The following is a 20,100-nucleotide window of genomic DNA, read 5'->3' on the forward strand; positions in this document are numbered from 1 at the left end:
CGGGACCGTAGCCCAGCTTCATGGAGACGGTTGCGAATGGTCCTCGCCGATACCCCAGGAGCAACAGTGTCCCTAATTTGCTGGGAAGTGGCGGTGCGGTCCCCTACGGCACTGCGTAGGATCCTACGGTCTTGGAGTGCATCCGTGCGTCGCTGCGGTCCGGTCCCAGGTCGACGGGCACGTGCACCTTCCGCCGACCACTGGCGACAACATCGATGTACTGTGGAGACCTCACGCCCCACGTGTTGAGCAATTCGGCGGTACGTCCACCCGGCCTCCCGCATGCCCACTATACGCCCTCGCTCAAAGTCCGTCAACTGCACATACGGTTCACGTCCACGCTGTTGCGGCATGCTACCAGTGTTAAAGACTGCGATGGAGCTCCGTATGCCACGGCAAACTGGCTGACACTGACGGCGGCGGTGCACAAATGCTGCGCAGCTAGCGCCATTCGACGGCCAACACCGCGGTTCCTGGTGTGTCCGCTGTGCCGTGCGTGTGATCATTGCTTGTACAGCCCTCTCGCAGTGTCCGGAGCAAGTATGGTGGGTCTGACACACCGGTGTCAATGTGTTCTTTTTTCCATTTCCAGGAGTGTATATGTTTACTGGATTGAAGATGTTGTTCAACATTGTTAACTGAAATCTCGAAAACTGCTTAACCAATTTACTTCAAATTTTTACACGATACTCTAAGAAACGTTCGGGTGGACACAGGCTACAATTTATATATATATATATATATATATATATATATATATATATATATATATATATATATATATATATATATATATATATGTGCTATATGTGTGTATCTATTCTACATAAACGGTCAACGTTATTAGCAATAGTCTCGAAAAATTTTATACGATAGTCTAATAAAGTTCCGGGTGACCGTAGGCTAATTTTTTAAAATATGTATGGTACAAGAATATATACTTAAAATCTATTTTCTAATACAAAGACAAGTCGCTGTTTGACGTTGCTACCAAAGCTCTCGAAAAGTTCTTGTCGATTTGCTTCCAGTTTTTACGCGGTATTCAAATAAACCTTTGCACCGAGCTAGTTTTTTTATATATGTGGTATATAAGTATATAATACTACCTAAAGGTGCAAAATCTCGAAAGTTGTTCACGGATTTACTTCCAATTTTTACACGATACTCTAATAAAAATTGATACGGCCATAGGTGACATTTAAAAAATATCGCCTATTTTTAAACAACAATGTACAGGTTTTCTGTTAAAAGTGTCTGCGAGGAAGAAAACTGTGTACTATGCTCTGCGGATAATTATGATAGCACGGCATTTAAACCGTTAGACAACTTCTAATCCCATATACACACATCAAAAAAAGTTTTGTATCACCTCGGTTCCGAGAGTTCCAGAAGCTATACAGAAAATTGGAATAGAGATCAACATAAACATCATTTCCGCCCTTTTTATTGCTCATGAAAACCACACATTGCATGTTGTACCACCATACAGCGAGTCCTTCAGTGGTGGTGGTCCAGATTGCTGTATACACCGGTACCTCTAATACCCAGTAAAACGTCCTCTTGCATTGATGCATGCCTGTATTGGTCGTGGCATACTGTCCACTAGTTCATCAAGGCACTGTTGGTCCAGATTGTCCCACTCCTCAACTGCAATTCGGCGTTGATCCCTCAGAGTGGTTGGTGGGTCACGTTGTCCATAAAAAGCCCTTTTCAAGCTATCCCAGGCATGCTCGATAGGGTTAATGGCTGGAGAACATGCTGGCCACTCTAGTCGAGCGATGTCGTTATCCTGAAGAAAGTCATTCACAAGTTGTGCACGATGAGGGCGCGAATGGTCTTCCATGAAGACGAATGCCTTGGCAATATACTGCCGACATGGTTGCACTATCTGTTGGAGGATGGCATTCACGTATCGTACAGCCACCTGCGGCGTACGTCGGCCCCTCATAATGCTATCCCAAAACAGCACGGAACCTCCACCTTGCTGGACTCCTGGACAGTGTATCTAAGGCGTTCAGCCTGACCGGGTTGCCTCCAAACACGTCTCCGACAAATGTCTGGTTGAAGGCATATACGACATTCATCGGTGAAGAGAACGTGATGCCAATCCTGAGCGGTCCATTCGGCATGTTGCTGGACCCATCTGTCGTGATTGCAAAGATGGACCTCGCCATGGACGTCGGGAGTGAAATTGCGCATCATGCAGCCTATTGCGCACACTTTGAGTCGTAGCACGACGTCCTGTGGCTGCACCGAAAGCATTATTCAAAATTGTGGCGTTGGTGTCAGGGTTCCTCCGAGCCGTAATCCGTGGGTAGTGGTCATCCACTGCAGTAGTAGCCTTTGGGCGGCCTGAGCGACGCATGTCATCGACAGTTCCTGTCTCTCTGTATCTCCTACATGTCCGAACAACATCGCGTTGGTTGACTCTGAGACGTCTGGACACTTCCATTGTTGAGAGCCCTTCCTGGTACAAAGTAACAATGCGGACGCGATCGAACCGCTGTGTTGACCGTCTAGGCATGGTTGAACTACAGACAACACGAGCCGTGCACCTCCTTCCTGGTGGAATGACTGGAAATGATTGGCTGTCGGACCCCGTCCGTCTAATGGGCGTTGCTCGTGCATGGTCGTTTACATCTTTGGGCGGGGTTAGTGACATCTCTGAACAGTCAAAGGGACTGTGTCTGTGATACAATATCGACAGTTAACATCTATCTTCAGGAGTTCTGGGAACTGAGGTGATGCAAAACTTTTTTTGATGTGTGTATATTCCTCCTTCTTATACATAATTTTTTTTCGAAAATTGTACACACAACATGTGCTGTTACGTTTCCTTCCTCGCAATCTGTTTTTATAGGAAACAGGAAAGTTGTCTTTATGGTCTCAGGATTGTTACTGGAATACTGCTACAGATTAAAACTATGCGAAATACTGTCATTGAAGCTATTGTCCTCTCAGATCCAGCTGCTGGAGAGGTCTCTTATACCTTATATACAAATGATCCCAATCGATTTATCCTTATATTTGAAAATACTTCAGTTACCAGTCAAGGTTTCGTTGGCTATAACGTTAAATGAGGCTCAAGGTCAGGGAGTGGGAAGGAGGAAATTGATAGAGAGCGGGGGAGGGGGGATGTTGGTAAATAGACATGGGTAACGAGGAGATGAGCAGAGAGAGGAGAGAAGATGTAGGCAGACAGGGGAGGGAGGAAACGGACAGAGCGTTTGGGAGGAGTCGATGGACAGGGAGAGGGGAGAAGGATGAGATAAAGAAAGAAAAGGGAGTGTATGAGACGGACATAGAGAGGGGGCAGAAGGAGATCAGGACGTATATCCAGTTCCAATACATATGTTGAAATTGCGAAGCATTGCCAGGTTCGTTAGTCGTGTTATAAATACAGTTGTTGCGTCAACATACCATGGAGGACTTTCGACAAAATTCCTGCTTTAATATGATGAATTTAGGTTTCCTCTGTGCGACAGACGCAGCGGGAAATAGGCTATGGTCCACAAACTGTAATTAAAAGCCATTTAGGAAATTTAATACCTTTTCTGCTAAAAATATAACATTTACGTATGTTCGAAAGAACGTCGGAAGATTAACGTTCCGTAGAAAAGAATATCATTCGCGCCTGAAAACTGGCTCAGATTGTACAAGCCTTGGGGAGGAAATCGATCGTTTCGTTTTCAAAAGAATCATCACGGCATTCGCACATGTTATTTAGGAAACTCAAGGAAATGCTTTAATTTGGACGACCGGGAGGGGGTTTGAGCACCGTTCCTTCCGACCAAGAATCTAGTACGTTTGTCACTGTAACACCAATTTCGATTTAAATCCAACGTATGCACGGTGATTTTGCTAAATGGGGACAATCTGGAGAAGACAATCCGTGAGATGATAAGGAGAAAAAAAACATAGGATGGCCGGATGTGCATGATGTCATATAACAGCAGGGCATTTGACGGACCAGCTTCCGGACATCGCGTACATGCATATCTCAAAGATGTCGCCTCCCAGGACTTCGGCCGCCAGGGAGTGTCATATCGTAACCAACAGACGGCATAAAAATGCCACTAGAGGTCCTCCTCGCTGGGCAACTACTTCCCTCCACCAAGTCACGTGGGTGGAAATACAAGTATACCTCCGCACACCGCCTATTTATAGCGGCGCAGCTCCGCTCATCGGCCGTTCTCTGCCGGCGCCCTGGGTCAACACACATATCGGCTAATCCTAGACCTTCAATCAGAGCCCGCTTGGACCCATCGCCGCGGGACTTAGGGCCTCCCAAAAGTCTACTCTGAGATGTATTTTCAGTCAGCTGCCGCCGATTACTCTCTCCTTCCTTCCAGTGGGAAATTTGTTGCTTTAGTCACTACGTCCCATCATGTTAATTCACTTTGTTGTTTAACAGGCAAACGCCTAATAGCAAACAGAGAGAACTTGGCATCAATTTTTGTAAGACGTTTTTGTTTGCCAGGGGCCTGTTGTGTGATACGGAATGTGTTGTTTCTAAGGCATAGTGTGTGAGATACAGCACTTGATGTCTGTGTTATACGGTATTTAGATATTCATCATGTCTTACAGTACAATGCAGCTGCTGACATGCTATGGTGAGACCACTGTTTAGACGAGATGGTCAACGAGGCCTGCACAGTCCTCTAAGCAAGCCCAAGCATGACACAGCAGCGTCTGATGCATAACTTTCGCTGTGCCTCCTGCAATCAAATGACGTCACAGGCAGCATGAATGTGTTGTTTCAGTGTCTGAACGTCCGAAATGGGCTGTGCAAACACGACGTCTTCCAGGTACGAACACAATTATAAATCTGAAGGGTGAGGTGCAACAGCTGGTTGGGCCATGTGAGTCAACCATTCGTAGATGCTGTCGAGATTATTCCGCGTGGAAATTAGACCGAGAGAAGTGCACAATGGACTCGCATTCAGGAGGACGATGGTTCAAACCCGCTTCCGGCCAACCTGATTTAGGTTTTCCAGATTTCCCTAAATCGCTTCAGGCAAATGCCGAGTTGGTTCCTTTGAAAGGGCACAATCGACTTCCTTCCTTGTTCTTTCCAAGCCCAATGGGACCGATGACCTCCCTGCTTGGTCCCCTTCCCCAAATCGACCAACCAACCAACGAAAATTAGAAGGAGCGTCTGGAACACCATCATGTAGTAGCCACTTTATTCCTCACCCCACCAATGTGCCATTGCCCTTCCAACAAGGGAGGCAGGGTCACCTCTCGAAAGCACAGGTATCGTCTGTGGGTAGAGTTGCGCTTCACCAAAACTACGGCTAGGTAGAGAGAAACTGGGAACCGTCGATTTCTGTTTTTTTGTTATTGTTTTCACATAATTAGAACAGCATGCCATTCAGTGTTATTCCATTATATATTTTATATACAGAATATTACAGAATATAAACTGTATTTTGTAAGTAATACAAATTAGTTGGTCGCGTAACTGCTGCGCTTTTGTGTAACCAAAGCAATTACTTTTGTGGCAAGTGCTGTTTACATGCAGAAACATAAAACATATATACAGTTATTGTTATTTTGAATTCAGTAGAATGTTCTTAATCATGATCACAGACAAGAGTTCCCTGTTATTATTGACAGATGCGAAAGCTGTTTGTGAATAACATAAATACGTTTTATATAAGTTCAACGAAATATTCGAGCGAAATTTGAGATTTTCGTTTACTGTGTTTGTTTTTCCTTTTTTTCCCTATTTACAGAGGAAATAGCTTTTTGCAGCGCTATATCATAAATTTTGTATTGTTTTCTTTATTTTTACTATAGCACCATTTTCACGTTAAAAATCAATTTTTTTAATAAAACCTGAATTATGTAAACATTGATAAGGTCAAATGGTTCAAATGTCTCTAAGAACTATGGGACTTAACATCTGAGTCATCAGTCCTCTAGACTTAGAACTACTTAAACCTAACTAACCTAAGGACATCACACACATCCATGCCCTAGGCAGGATTCTAACCTGCGACCGTAGCAGCAGGTTGATAAGTTCGTTGTTGTTGTTGTGGTCTTCAGTCCTGAGACTGGTTTGACGCAGCTCTCCATGCTACTCTATCCTCTGCAAGCTTCTTCATCTCCCAGTACCTACTGCAACCTAAATCCTTCTGAATCTGCTTAGTGTATTCATCTCTTGGTCTCCCTCTACGATTTTTACCCTCCACTCTGCCCTCCAATGTTAAATTTGTGAGCCCTTGATGCCTCAGAACATGTCCTACCAACCGGTCTCTTCTTCTTGTCGAGTTGTGCCACAAACTCCTCCCCAATTCTACTCAATACCTCCTCATTAGTTATGTGATGTACCCATCTAATCTTCAGCATTCTTCTGTAGCACCACATTTCGAAAGCTTCTATTCTCTTCTTGTCCAAACTATTTATCGTCCATGTTTCACTTCCATACATGACTACACACCATACAAATACTTTCAGAAACGACTTCCTGACACTTAAATCTATACTCGATGTTAACAAATGTCTCTTCTTCAGAAACGCTTTCCTTGCCATTGCCAGTCTAAATTTTATATCCTCTTTACGTCGACCATCAACAGTTATTTTGCTCCCCAAATAACAAAACTCCTTTACTACTTTAAGTGTCTCACTTCCTAATCTAATTCCCTCAGCATCACCCGACTTAATTCGACTACATTCCATTTTCCTCGTTTTGCTTTTGTTGATGTTCATCTTATATCCTCCTTTCAAGACACTGTCCATTCCGTTCAACTGCTCTTCCAAGTCTACATTAATGCTATAAATACTATTTAAGTTATAGACACAGGAGGATAACTACTAAAAATGTTCCATACATTACGCAGCCTTTTAAGCATCCTCATTCTGTTTGTAGATGGTTTACGGTTTCCTGTTTTTAGGGATACCCAGTAAGGCCTCTAGAAGAGCGTAGCGTTCCAAAGGATTGGAAAAGGGCACAGGTCATCCCAGTTTTCACGAAGGGACGTCGAACAGATGCGCAGCACTACAGACCTATATCTGTAACGTCGATCAGTTGTAGAATTTTGGATCACGTATTATGTTCGAGTATAATGACTTTTCCAGAGAGTGGAAATCTACTCTGTAGGAATCAGCATGGGTTCCGAAAAAGACGATCGTGTGAAACCCAGCTCGCGCTATTCGTCCATGAGACTCAGAGGGCCATAGACACGGGTTCCCAGGTAGATGCCGTGTTTCTTGACTTCCGCAAGGCGTTCGATACAGTTCCCCACAGTCGTTTAATGAACAAAATAAGAGCATATGGACTATCAGACCAATTGTGTGATTGGATTGAAGAGTTCCTAGATAACAGAACGCTGCACGTCATTCTCAATGGAGAGAAGTCTTCCGAAGTAAGAGTGATTTCAGGTGTGCTGCAGGGGAGTGTCGTAGGACCGTTGCTATTCACAATATACATAAATGACCTTGCGGATAACATCGGAAGTTCACTGGGGCTTTTTGCGGATGATGCTGTGGTATATCGAGAGGTTGTAACAATGGAAAAATGTACTGAAATGCAGGAGGATCTGCAACGAATTGACGCATGGTGCAGGGAATGACAATTGAATCTCAATGTAGACAAGTGCAATGTGCTGCGAATACACAGAAAGAAAGATCCTTTATCATTTAGCTACAATATACCAGGTCAGCAACTGGAAGCAGTTTATTCCATAAATTATCTGGGAGTAGGCATTAGGAGTGATTTAAAATGGATTGGTCATATAAAGTTGATCGTCGGTAAAGCAGATGCCAGACTGAGATTCACTGGAAGAATCCTAAGGAAATGCAATCCGAAAACAAAGGAAGTACTTGTTCGCCCACTGCTTGAATATTGCTTACCAGTGTGGGATCCGTACCAGATAGGGTTGATGGAAGAGATAGAGAATTTCCAACGGAGAGCAGCGCGCTTCGTAACAGGATCATTTAGTAATCGCGAAAGCGTTACGGAGATGATAGATAAACTCCCGTGGAAGACTCTGAAGACTCTGCAGGAGAGACGCTCAGTAGCTCGGTACGGGCTTTTGTAGAAAGTTTCGAGAACATACCTTCATCGAGGAGTCAAGCAGTATATTACTCCCTCCTACGTATATCTCGCGAAGAGACCATGAGGATAAAATCAGAGAGATTAGAGCCCACACAGAGGCATACCGACAGTTTTTCTTTCCATGCACAATACGAGACTGGAATAGAAGGGAGAACCGATAGAGGTACTCCAAGTACCCTCCGCCACACACCGTCAGGTGGCTTGCCGAGTATGGATGTAGATGTAGATGTAGATACTTGAGGGTTCGCTGGCACCATATTATGGGGATTCTCCGCAGCCCACAAGTGAATATTGTGTAAGTTGGCAATACTGCCACTCGTAAAGATAGCCTGATCTGAGAATAGAATGGCTCTGAGCACTATGGGAGTCAACTGCTGAGGTCATTAGTCCCCTAGAACTTAGAACTAGTTAAACCTAACTAACCTAAGGACATCACACACATCCATGCCCGAGGCAGGATTCGAACCTGCGACCGTAGCGGTCTCGCGGTTCCAGACTGCAGCGCCAGAATAGAATGACTGAAGTGCCACCACCACAGTGGCCTGTGCGACTTGTAAGCTGTCAGGCAAATCCAACACCTTCCATGAAAACCCTGACATGATAAGCAAATCCAGTAGTATGTCACATAGCTCCGAATAAATCGTGACATTAAATTAACCAAAGTAATACGAGTAACGAGTGGGCAAATGGAATACCACAGACTAACACAAGAATGCCTAAATGCATGTCATACCTTCCCACTGTGAGACAGACGCAGTTCCGAGGGGAGAAACGAGAACAGAAGCCGACAGCAGAACCGTGTTAAGCTAGAAGGCCCTACGATAAGGGACGGACTGGACACCCACGTTGCCAGTTAACCACTAGGACCACCCCAGCTGCAAGTTTTAGCGTGAGACTTTTTCGCGTCTCTGTTACATCAGGACCACCCCCCAGCCCATGTCAAAAGCTAGAGCCCTCCAGAAGAACAGTATAGATCTTACGATAGCGCTAAAAGGGCCACCGCAGTCGCAAGTCTTAGCGTGAGACTTTTTCGCGTCTCTGTTACGTCAGGACCATCCCCCAGCCCATGTTAAAAGCTAGAGCCCTCCAAAAGAACTGTATACATGTTACGATAACACTTAAGGACCACACCAGCTGCAAGTTTAGCGTGAGACTTTTTCGCGTCTCTGTTACGTTGCAAACTTTAAAAACATTGCCCCACCACGAAAAGTATAACGTTTCTCATTGGATAATCAGAATTGTTGTAGGCGGAGCTTAAGGTTAACATTGAGACCCTGATTGGTCAGATGAAAATACAGCCAGATAGTTTTTTTTTTTTTAACCAACTTCAGTAAATTGTAGTAAGGAGAAGTTAGGACGGAGTTGCTTTGGAGACGGCGAGGTGAGCGGAGCTGTGCTGTCCGCCGCCCCCTGACGAACACCGACAAGGTAATGAACGCACGCGATGCCGCATAACAGCGCATAAAGGTTCACTAAGAACTGCAGAAGTCTCATCTGTTATACCCCCTTTTTGCGTGATACTAGTGCCGATCGTCAATTAAAGCTCATGGTGTTCACATTTGCCACTTGAAGTAAAAATCTGAAACGCGATGATTTTTCTGTTGTATAGTTATTGAGAAGCCACATCAGCCACCGTAATTTACGACAAGTTAGATAAGTAATTAAAGATAATTGAGGGTCACTGTAGACCATTTTGATAGTTTTCTCTTTTGTGAAACTTAATTTAAACCTAGGTATAGGTGTGATATGGCATAGGTCATCCTTCGATCCATTCTAGAACTTGGAAACCCACTCAGGGAATATTCGTTCACATTTTTGTTGAACGCAGTTGGTTTTTATCATCCTGTGTTAAAACATTTCCTTTTATCAATAGTGCAATTTATAAACAATGTTTTGTGAGTAGAATAAAATTTCCAATGGTAAACTTAACTGCTTTTTCGACGTTATTTTACCAGCTAACTAAAAATAAGAAAGCCTTGAACCCCTTCCACTAAATTTAGTTAGTATTAAGATTCTTTTACAGGGAGTGCAGTGGAGCTGACGCTGAAATCATTAAGTATTTGGTTATATCATCGCTAGTCTCATTGAACTCTTCTGAACTCTACATGTCATGTGTAGTCTGGCGTCTCCTTACCAGCAACAGGTCCCAGGTTCAAACTAGTCAATTCCCTAAAAAACACGCTCAGAGCGTCGTTGCGCGAAAGTGGTAGGGAGACACGATATAGAACAAACAGACACCACGCAGAATGTTGCAGACTAACCAGCGACAAAACCGCAGCCGCAGTAGCGAGTCCGTGAGTAGTATGGCCTGCACCTACTGTACGTGAAACGAATAGTGATAGTTATCGTGGAGAATGTTCCACAAGGTCGTCTGGCGTACCTCATGGTGGCGGACCACCTGCCTGGTGTTGATACTACAGCGTTCAACTCCTGTTCCTCCAAGGCCTGTGTGCCTACCTTTTGCACCCACCTTCCATGGGTACCCCCTCTCACACACGACACTGTCTCACACAAATGACGAAACACTGTTGCAAACAGTTTACTAGTGCATTCACTACCTGCGATGAGTTTTTCCCAGGACACTCGTGAAGCCGCCCAAGTACTGCCGTTTTCCTGAGGGTACGTAAAGACCATGTAGGCTTGTTCCTGGTTAGAATACCGAGTCGACGTCTGCCGGCGCGCTGCACTATACGACACGTGTCCACACCATAGTCAGCCGTGAGTTGCAGCGAAGGGGATGCGCCTTAGCAGCGATGTGCGAGCGCGCCACTGTAACGGACAACATTAGTGCTCTCTTTCGTGTGGAGCTAAAACACTAATGCAGGCAGAACATTCCCACTTGTCTGGTATGTTCTCATTTGTGCTTTTAAGCACTGGAACCTACACTATCCGAGATTTCTTATCTCCACCTTCAAGCGTGTATACGTCCCTTGGAACGCGTTCCCGCCCACACATCCACATGACCTTTCTTGCTCCTTATACTCTCGGAGGGGCAAGGGGTCCTGCAGTTTGACCCCATTTAAGGAGCTGCAACATACCGTGTGCAAAACGCACAAATATTCGAATGGAGATGCATGTTGCATTGACTGACTTAGAGAATGCATGTGATAATGTACCTACCAACAAAGTCTAAGAGAAGTCTGAAAGAGACAGAACTAGACCAAAGGTTGCTAAAGGCCGATATGAAATTATATGAAAATAACACAGCGAGAGTATGGATTGGAAATAGCTGGGTAGAAGAAAGGAGCAATCTGGAGACTTGGCATATAAAATGACAGGTTATGGGAGTGACAGCAGAGGGCAGTAAGGTATCTAGCACGCACTTTGTCACATGACCAGAATGCACTAGCAGAAGATGAAGATGATGTGCTATGTGATAAGGAAGGTTAAAGAGGAATACAATAAGGCTGGCCTGAAGATGAACTTGGAGATGTGTTAGTACTGTGCTGTTGGAACGCAAAAGGCAGATAATTTGGGGGTAGATGGAGAAGTAATTGTGGAGAAGGCAAAATAGCTTGGAACATTAGCAAAAGAAATAAGAATAAACTGCTTGCCACTGAATGTATTACTTAAGACGAAGCTCATGCTGTTGTAGGATGGAAAGGACAAGAAATGACGTAGTCCGACAAAGGATGAAAATGAATAGTGATATCTGTGTCGGCGTCCAACAAAAACAGCTGATGTAGTTTGATCATGTGAATAGGATGAATCAAGACAGGATACCAAATAAGGTGGTATGATGGATACCATCCCAGCGGAAGAAAAGCAGTTGTCCTCGACGCAACAGGAAAACAGATGTGGAGGAGCGAATGGTAGCAAGGAATATGAACGTCGAGGAATGTGAGGACAGAAGAAGATACTGACTGGAAGCGGAAAAGCGGCGGCAGCCGTAGATAATCCGCAGGGAGAATAAGAAGGTGGAAATAGGTAGCACACCAAATAGAATGTCCGTGATTAATTTCATAATGCCGAAAGACTCCTCACAAAGGATTCTGAATGATACAGTGATCCATCATGGACGTTGGAGTTTACTGGCAGATAACGTACGGCGTACAAAAGCGCATAAACTGTGTACTTAAATAGGCTAATGCATTTCGTAATTGTTGTTAAAAATTCAAATGGCTCTGAGCACTGTGGGACTTAACTGTTGAGGTCATCAGTCCCCTAGAACTTAGAACTACATAAACCTAACTAACCTAAGGACATCACACACATCCATGCCCGAGGCAGGATTCGAACCTGCGACCGTAGCAGTCGCACGGTTCCAGACTGTAGCGCCTAGAACCGCTTGGCCACTCCGGCCGGCAATTGTTGTTATTCTATGTTCTGTAACTACTACGTTTATCTTTTATATTTATTATCAGATGATCATGAGCAAGACAAATAACAGTAGCGAAGTTAGAAACTGTTAAAGGTCTTATGCGGGTGACACTGAATCTAGTGTATTCACAGTCGTAACTAAAGCTGCTGCAACAGACGGACTCGACAGACATTCCGGCGCTGACGCATATCGACAACTAGGAAAGAAACTAAAGACACATGAAATTCTTACGTGTCGTGTAATCGTTCTCTCTCAGTATCAGAACAGTCAGCATGATTCCAACTTCTGTTATGGTGTGTAATCTAATCGTTTGTTTTTAGATATCCTTAATCGTTCGATTGGAAAATACAAGGAGCAGTCAAATGAAAACGAGACAGATGGGAAAAAAGTAAGTAAACTATATATAATTTCAAAAGTAATCACAGTAACTGCTCATACTTTTATACCACCCTGAGTGTAGACGGTCAACGTCTTCATGGAAAAATCACTGCCATTGCCTATGGAACCATGACTGTATCCAGCCTTGCTCATTCGAAGCAAATCGGCGGCCACGAGCGCCTTTCTTCAGGGGTCCAAAAATATGGAAATCACATGATGAGATGTCGGGGCTGTATAGAGGATGCGAAAGGGCTTCCCACCGAAACTCCCCCACCCACAGCAGCCGAAACAACCTTGCAACATGTTGGCTTGCACTGTCCTGCACACAATGATGCCGCCCGTCAACGTTCCTGGGCGTTTGGATTTGATGGTACGCTTCAGTTTTTGCAGTGTGTCCGGGTGCCGATGTGCGTTGATTGTGGTGCCGACTTCCAGACAGTAAATGAACAACGGGCCCTTGCAGTCAAGGAACAAGATCTCATAACTTCCCGGAGGATTTTGCGCCTCCGAAGGAAGCGAAAAGATAATCTCTATCACAATGTGAATGTCGCATGATCCCTCTACAACAGAGAAGACGGCAGTAAATACACTATGTCATCAAAAGTATCCGGACACCTGGCTGTAAACGACTTCCAAGTTCGTGGCGCCCTCCATCGCTATCTCTAATGCTGGAGTTCAATATGGTGTTGGCCCACCCGTAGCTTTGATGACATCTTCCACTCTCGCAGGCATACGTTCAGTGAGGTGCTGGAAGGTTTCTTCGGGAATGGCAGCCCATTCTTCACGGAGGGCTGCACTGAGGAGAGGTATCAATGTGGATCAGTGAGACCTGGCGCGAAGTTGGCGTTGCAAAACATCCCAAAGTTACTCTATAGGATTCAGGTCAGGACTCTGTGCAGATCAGTCCATTACAGGGATGTTATTGTCTTGTAACCACTCCGCCACAGGCCGTGCATTATGAACATGTGATCGATCGTGTTGAAAACTCCAATCGCCGTCCCCGAATTGTTCTTCAACAGTGGGAAGCAAGGGGGTGTTTAAAACATCAATTTAGGCCTTTGCTATGATAGCGCCACGCAAAACATCAAGGTGTGCAAGCCCCCATCATGAAAAACACGAACACACCATAACACCACCGCCTCTGAATTTTACTGTTGGCACTACACACGCTGGCAGGTGACGTTCACCGGGCATTCCCCATACCCACGCCCTGCCATCGTATAGCCACATTGTGTACTGTGATTCGTCACCCCACACAACATTTTTCCACTTTTCAGTCGTCCAATGTTTACGCTACTTACACCAAGCGAGGTGTCATTTGGCATTTACCAGCGTGATGTGTGGCTTATGAGCAACCGCTCGACTATGAAATCCAAGTTTTCTCATCTCCCGCCTAACTGTCATAGTACTAGCAGTGGATCCTGACGCAGATTGGAATTCCTGTGTGATGCTCTGGATAGATGTCTGCGTATTACACATTACGACCCTCTTCAACTGTCGGCGGTCTCTGTCAGTTAACAGACGAGGTCAGCTTTTGTGCTGTATGTGTCCCTTCGCGTTTCCACTTCACTATCACATCGGAAACAGTGGACCTAGGGATGTTTAGGAGAGTGGAAATCTCGCGTACAGACGTATGACACAAATGACACCCAATCACCTGACCATGTTCGAAGTCCGTGAGTTCCGCTGTCTAACGATGTCTAATGACTACTGAGGTCGTTGATATGGGTTGCCTGACAGTAGGTGACAGCACAATGCACCTAATATGAAAAACGTATGTTTTGGGTGTGTCCGGATACTTTTGATCACATAGTGTAGCTCCCAGTCCGTCTGACTACATACCACAGTAGCTCCCTTTAGAAAATCCCATACACGTTTGTGCACTTTAGGAACTACGGAAAGTCAGCAGGTTACATGTGGAGCAATAGCTGAAACTAATTTGACCCTACTTGACCTCTGAACTTGCGCTACACCCTGCAACTGTTAAACCTTAAAAGAAAATACAATTGTCGTGATGACCAGTGCATGGGGGCTTAATTATAAAAGATGAAAATAATTTTAATTTCTGCTTTAGTAGCTGTCTGTTCGATTACGAAGTCTCGTAAACGGTTGGCCCTGACAAGTATTATTACGCAATCTGACTGCTTAGAACAATAACAAAGAATGAATGGAAATTTTCATTAACACAATTAATTAATTAAGTCCCCAGCAACTATAAAAACCTACGAAACCAAAGCACAAGTGTAACTGTTCTGTGTGTGGAAGTATGACTCAACGTACGCATCTGGCACGGTTCTTCTTCAATAACACAAGAAATTTTAAATATCATTTATACTGAATTAATTAAAGAAAATAAAGATACCATAATTACTCAAGAAAACCAGAATTACACTCTAATACAAGAACATAAGCCAGATGCTTTGTTGACTGAACCTGTAATGACGCATTATTTAAAACATGGAAATAATGAAAAATAAATCAAGTTTCGTTACCTTCATATATTGACCAAAATCACTCTAATCATTACAATATATCTCCACACCGACTCGCTATTACCACATCTCAACAAGAACTTTTCAGTATCACATCTCAGCAAGCACTCCCTACTAGCACATCTGAACACGAACTGACTACTACGAGTCCTCGACAAGCACTGCCCACTACGACATCTCAATAATCACTGCCAGTGGAGGCGGCGGAACAATGCTCTCTAGCGATCTCTGGCGCTGTGGCTCAGTGTAGCCACCTTTCATATGCCCTTCCTCCACGGCTAGAATTTGATGGTATTTTTGCCAGCATTGGTGGTGAAAATACCAGCAAATTCGTCAAAAAAAATACAGACAAAAATAAAAGATAATATTAATACGTCAATATCATATAACTAGATAAAATTTTGGCTTTGCACTGACCTTTCAATAACCTATTATATAGAATACAGTAAGCAATACAAATTCTTTCATACATGTGACTTTACATAATAGTTTACACAAGTATTATGTGGTTAAACAATTCAATCAATAGCGTCAGCAATGACGAATATGTGCAGGTAAGAGTCTCATAACTTTTCACAACCAGTAATACACAAAAAATCAGTTTATACAAATATTCACATAAACGCTTTCCATAGAACAAGAATAAGCAGTTGACAGTTCCAGCAGTAGTACCCAGCAATGGTCAACAGGTGCAAAAACCAACAAGTAACATTTTTTCAATAGAAACAGTCCATCAGTGGCACCCAGTAATGTTGAATAGGTGCAGACACCAACAAGTAACACCATTTCAGTATAAGCAGTTCCATTAGTGGCACCAGCAATGTTGAGCAGGTGCACACAGCAACAGGTGACATCTTTTCAGTAGAAGCAGTCCATCAGTGGCACCCAGCAATGTTGAGCAGGTGCAGACACCAACAAGTAACACCATTTCAGTATAAGCAGTTCCATTAGTGGCACCAGCAATGTTGAGCAGATGCACACAGCAACAGGTGACATCTTTTCAGTAGAAGCAGTCCATCAGTGGCACCCAGCAATGTTGAGCAGGTGCAGACACCAACAAGTAACACCATTTCAGTAGAAGCAGTCCATCAGTGGCACCCAGCAATGTTGAGCAGGTGCAGACACCAACAAGTAACACCATTTCAGTAGAAGCAGTCCATCAGTGGCACCCAGTAATGTTGACCAGGTGCAGACAGCAAGAAGCAACATCATTTCAGTAGAAGCAGTCCATCAGTGGTACCCAGCAATGTTGAGCAGGTACACACAGCAACAAGTCACATTTCTCAGCAGAAGCAGTTCCATAAAATTCAGTATCACTGATCACACTGTTCATCAGAGTTTATAAGCAGAAATTAAACATGTCCTAGTGGCACCAATCATGTAGAAAAGGTACAAGTAACAGTCCATAATTTTTACAATCACTGATCACACAGTTCATCAGCAGAAATTAAACATGACTAAATGTCACACATCATGTTGAAAAGTGCAGCACCATCACTAATCAGACAGTTCAGGCATGAACAATAGTTTGAATACACATACAATGCTTTTACACTAAACATACAAATCATAACAAACACACAAATGATATCAGATAATTGTCCTATTACTATTACAATCCACAAATACCAGTAAACCTATAACATTTATGGGTGTCAGTGCAAGCCACTACCAACAAATAAAATAATATTTAGGAGATAGGTGGGTAGGATTAGGAAAGGAAAGCACACAAAACACACTCACTCATCTTTCATCCACATTAAGTACTACTGTGTAATTGAATAGTGTTAACTGTGTAAATGTAACTCTGTCCAAGATTTGATGTTCATCATGTGTACCAAGTAGTAGTGGCAGCAATGTATAACAGTCAATAATAGTTAAGTCAACGTCATAGTCATCATGTCTAGACCAATGTTTGCCAAGCCAGATCAAAATGTACGGTTGCTGAACAACTGTCAGTGAGCCAAGATATGCACATGCTTCCTCTCTCAAAAAAAAGTATATACTGCTTTGTGATTTGACAAAGTGTGTGTGTAGACAATCTTCCTTCTACTTGGGTGTTCTAGTCTGCCATCTTCATCCTCCTTGTTCCATATGGACCAACAAAAAAAATATGCTCCTCACTTACTTTACCTCTTATCCACCAAAACTCCAATAATCAACATAATCTCAATACTTCACTAATACCTCTTCAATACGTCGATACATATAAACCTTATCATCAATATCATTTACCTTACCTCTTGTCCACGAAAACTCCAATAATCATCACTTAATCTTAATACTTCAATAATACCTCTTCACTACGTCGATATATATAAACCTCAGCACCAATATCTTATCACTTCCATAACAACTCTTTCCTCTAGTCAGTCTCCTCGAACAAGTACAGACAAAATCCTAGTACAACTTCAATTCATCATCCCATACAATCCGAAGACACAGTGTCTACACACAACCTCTGTGTAATCCATCTGACCCAAATTTTCTACTCATTATAAATTGTAAGATACATTTTGGTTCCTTGTCCATCATTAAATAAAAGAAATGCATACATGACCTCTAACAGACTTAGTTCGAATAACTCTCAGTAATTAAGTACGATTACGGAGTGTGAATGATCATAATATTTCACAGTGTGTACACCACTTCAAGACTTATGGCAAACAGAAGCAAACATGTGGAGTATTTCTTGTGTTAAATGTCACTTCCTATTTCAATTGCTCACGAAAAACGCAGTGTAATAACTGTCAATGGTCTAAACCTAGTTTTGGTATGTCATGTCGTTAGCTTCCTTCCTATTAGCATACATTTATACAGCTTTCATAAAACCTCCAGCTCATGTGACTTCTATGAAGTTTCTTGTACTAATGTCGTTTATGTCGAATTACTGCAGTTCATTTTCTTATCTTAAAAATATAAGGCACTGAGCATAAGCAAAACATGCAATAGCGAGTAAATATACCAGTAGAGAACTGAATGTCAACAAGTGGATGCAGCACAATTCCTACAACGAGGCTCTGCCAAGCGAACAATCTATAATTAATACCACAGTGTAACCTAAACTCTATATTTGTTCACAGTATATCAGCATTTCTATATACTAAATTGAAGAGTAGTTATGACAACAAAACAGAAATGTGTAAATATGCAATCCATACGCACAGCAGCAAACATATATCTTACGTAATAAACAAGTCATTAGCATCATATCAGCATAAGCAAATAAATGTTCGTATGTAATCTTAATAAGTAAACATGAAGGCGCAAGCAGAGAAATCACAAAGTGTAACCTACATACATAACCATATCAGCACAATTAATCAGGTGACAATTACAATTTAAATAAATAAGCACAGCAGGCACATAATTAAAAAATATGACATCAGTGAAAAAGCAGTGCAGCCAAGCAATGCATAATATATACAAATAACAACCCTGTTCATTAATCAATTGTCATAATCAGTAAATGTACACAAGCACGTCGCTTCACAAGTAAATTAATAGAACATGAGATTTAGCACAAAGTATGAATCACGTAATCGCAAGCAGCAAATTATGTCTAAAGTATGTACCTAAGTGGAAATATGTTACCTGAAAAATAAACTTAATTAATAGTTACCTTTTTGGTTTTTTACTTCCTTTTTTTTTTTTTTTTTTTTTGAAATTACATTCTTCCTGAAAATTTCTCGATAGCAAGTCCTCTTAACGTCGGACACACACAGAATTTACCTGAAGTTCTTAAATATTTTATACAACCGTATCCTGAAAAATACTGAACGTTAATAACATAATTTATAAAGTCACCATAGCTTTATACAGAATTTAGTCGGAAAAATTAGACTGTGTATTTGTTTACGTCTGTCAGTGCATTCGCACTGAGCACTCGATCAGCTGTAGGCGCGTGACGTAGAAAGTGATTGTTGGCGGTCAACGACTGCCTTGTGCGGCGCGCAGACTTCACTGTTGCTTTGAGTACGCGCCGCCGCCAGAACACGGCGCGGTATCCTTGTATTCTCTGCATGTTTACATGTAGCTGTTAGTTTCTCTAAAGTATGTCATTCCACAAAAATTTTTACGTTCGATATATGATGTATTCCCTTAGAGCGCCGAGATTTAAGAGTTTCTACTTCAACAGTGTTATCATGAGTAATTTTGCGAATCCTATATGGACCGTTATAAAGCAGAAAAAATTTGCGACATAAGCCTTTTCCTTTATGAGACAAACGATGAGACTTAATTAACACCTTTTGGCCAACTGACAAGATTTTTAAACGACCAGGATGTTTAGCTGATTTCTCTCTTCTAGCAGCCGCAGATGCAATATTTTGTAGAGCCAGGTTGACAACTTCAGAATGCTGCAGTTTCCGTGAAGGCGGAAAAGGAACGATTTCAGAAATGCGATTTGTTGGTACTTTATTTTTTAATATCAGTATAGGCGGTAAAGAAGTTGAGTCATTAGGAAGTTCATTCAGAATGTTTTGAAAAATATGAAGATACTGATCCCACGTTCTGTGATTCTGATGACAATGAAGACGACACAATTTATTAATTTCTTTCATCCATCTTTCTGAAGCGTTAGACTGGGGGTGAAAAAGTGAAATGAAAATTGGTTTAATTTTACGACGCCGTAGAGTACGAAGCCAAATTTTAGAGCGAAACTGTGATCCGTTATCTGATATAACCTTATCAACATGACCCACTTCTTTAAGAAAATGTTTGATGAAAGCATTAGATACTGAACGAGCTGTTGCTTTGCGTAACGGTGTAAAACACACATATTTTGATGTCAATTCTACTGCTACAAAAATGTAGGCAAAACCATTAGTAGAACGAACCACTGGACC

Source organism: Schistocerca nitens, chromosome 2 (assembly GCF_023898315.1).
Source record: "Schistocerca nitens isolate TAMUIC-IGC-003100 chromosome 2, iqSchNite1.1, whole genome shotgun sequence".
Classification (NCBI taxonomy): domain Eukaryota; kingdom Metazoa; phylum Arthropoda; class Insecta; order Orthoptera; family Acrididae; genus Schistocerca; species Schistocerca nitens.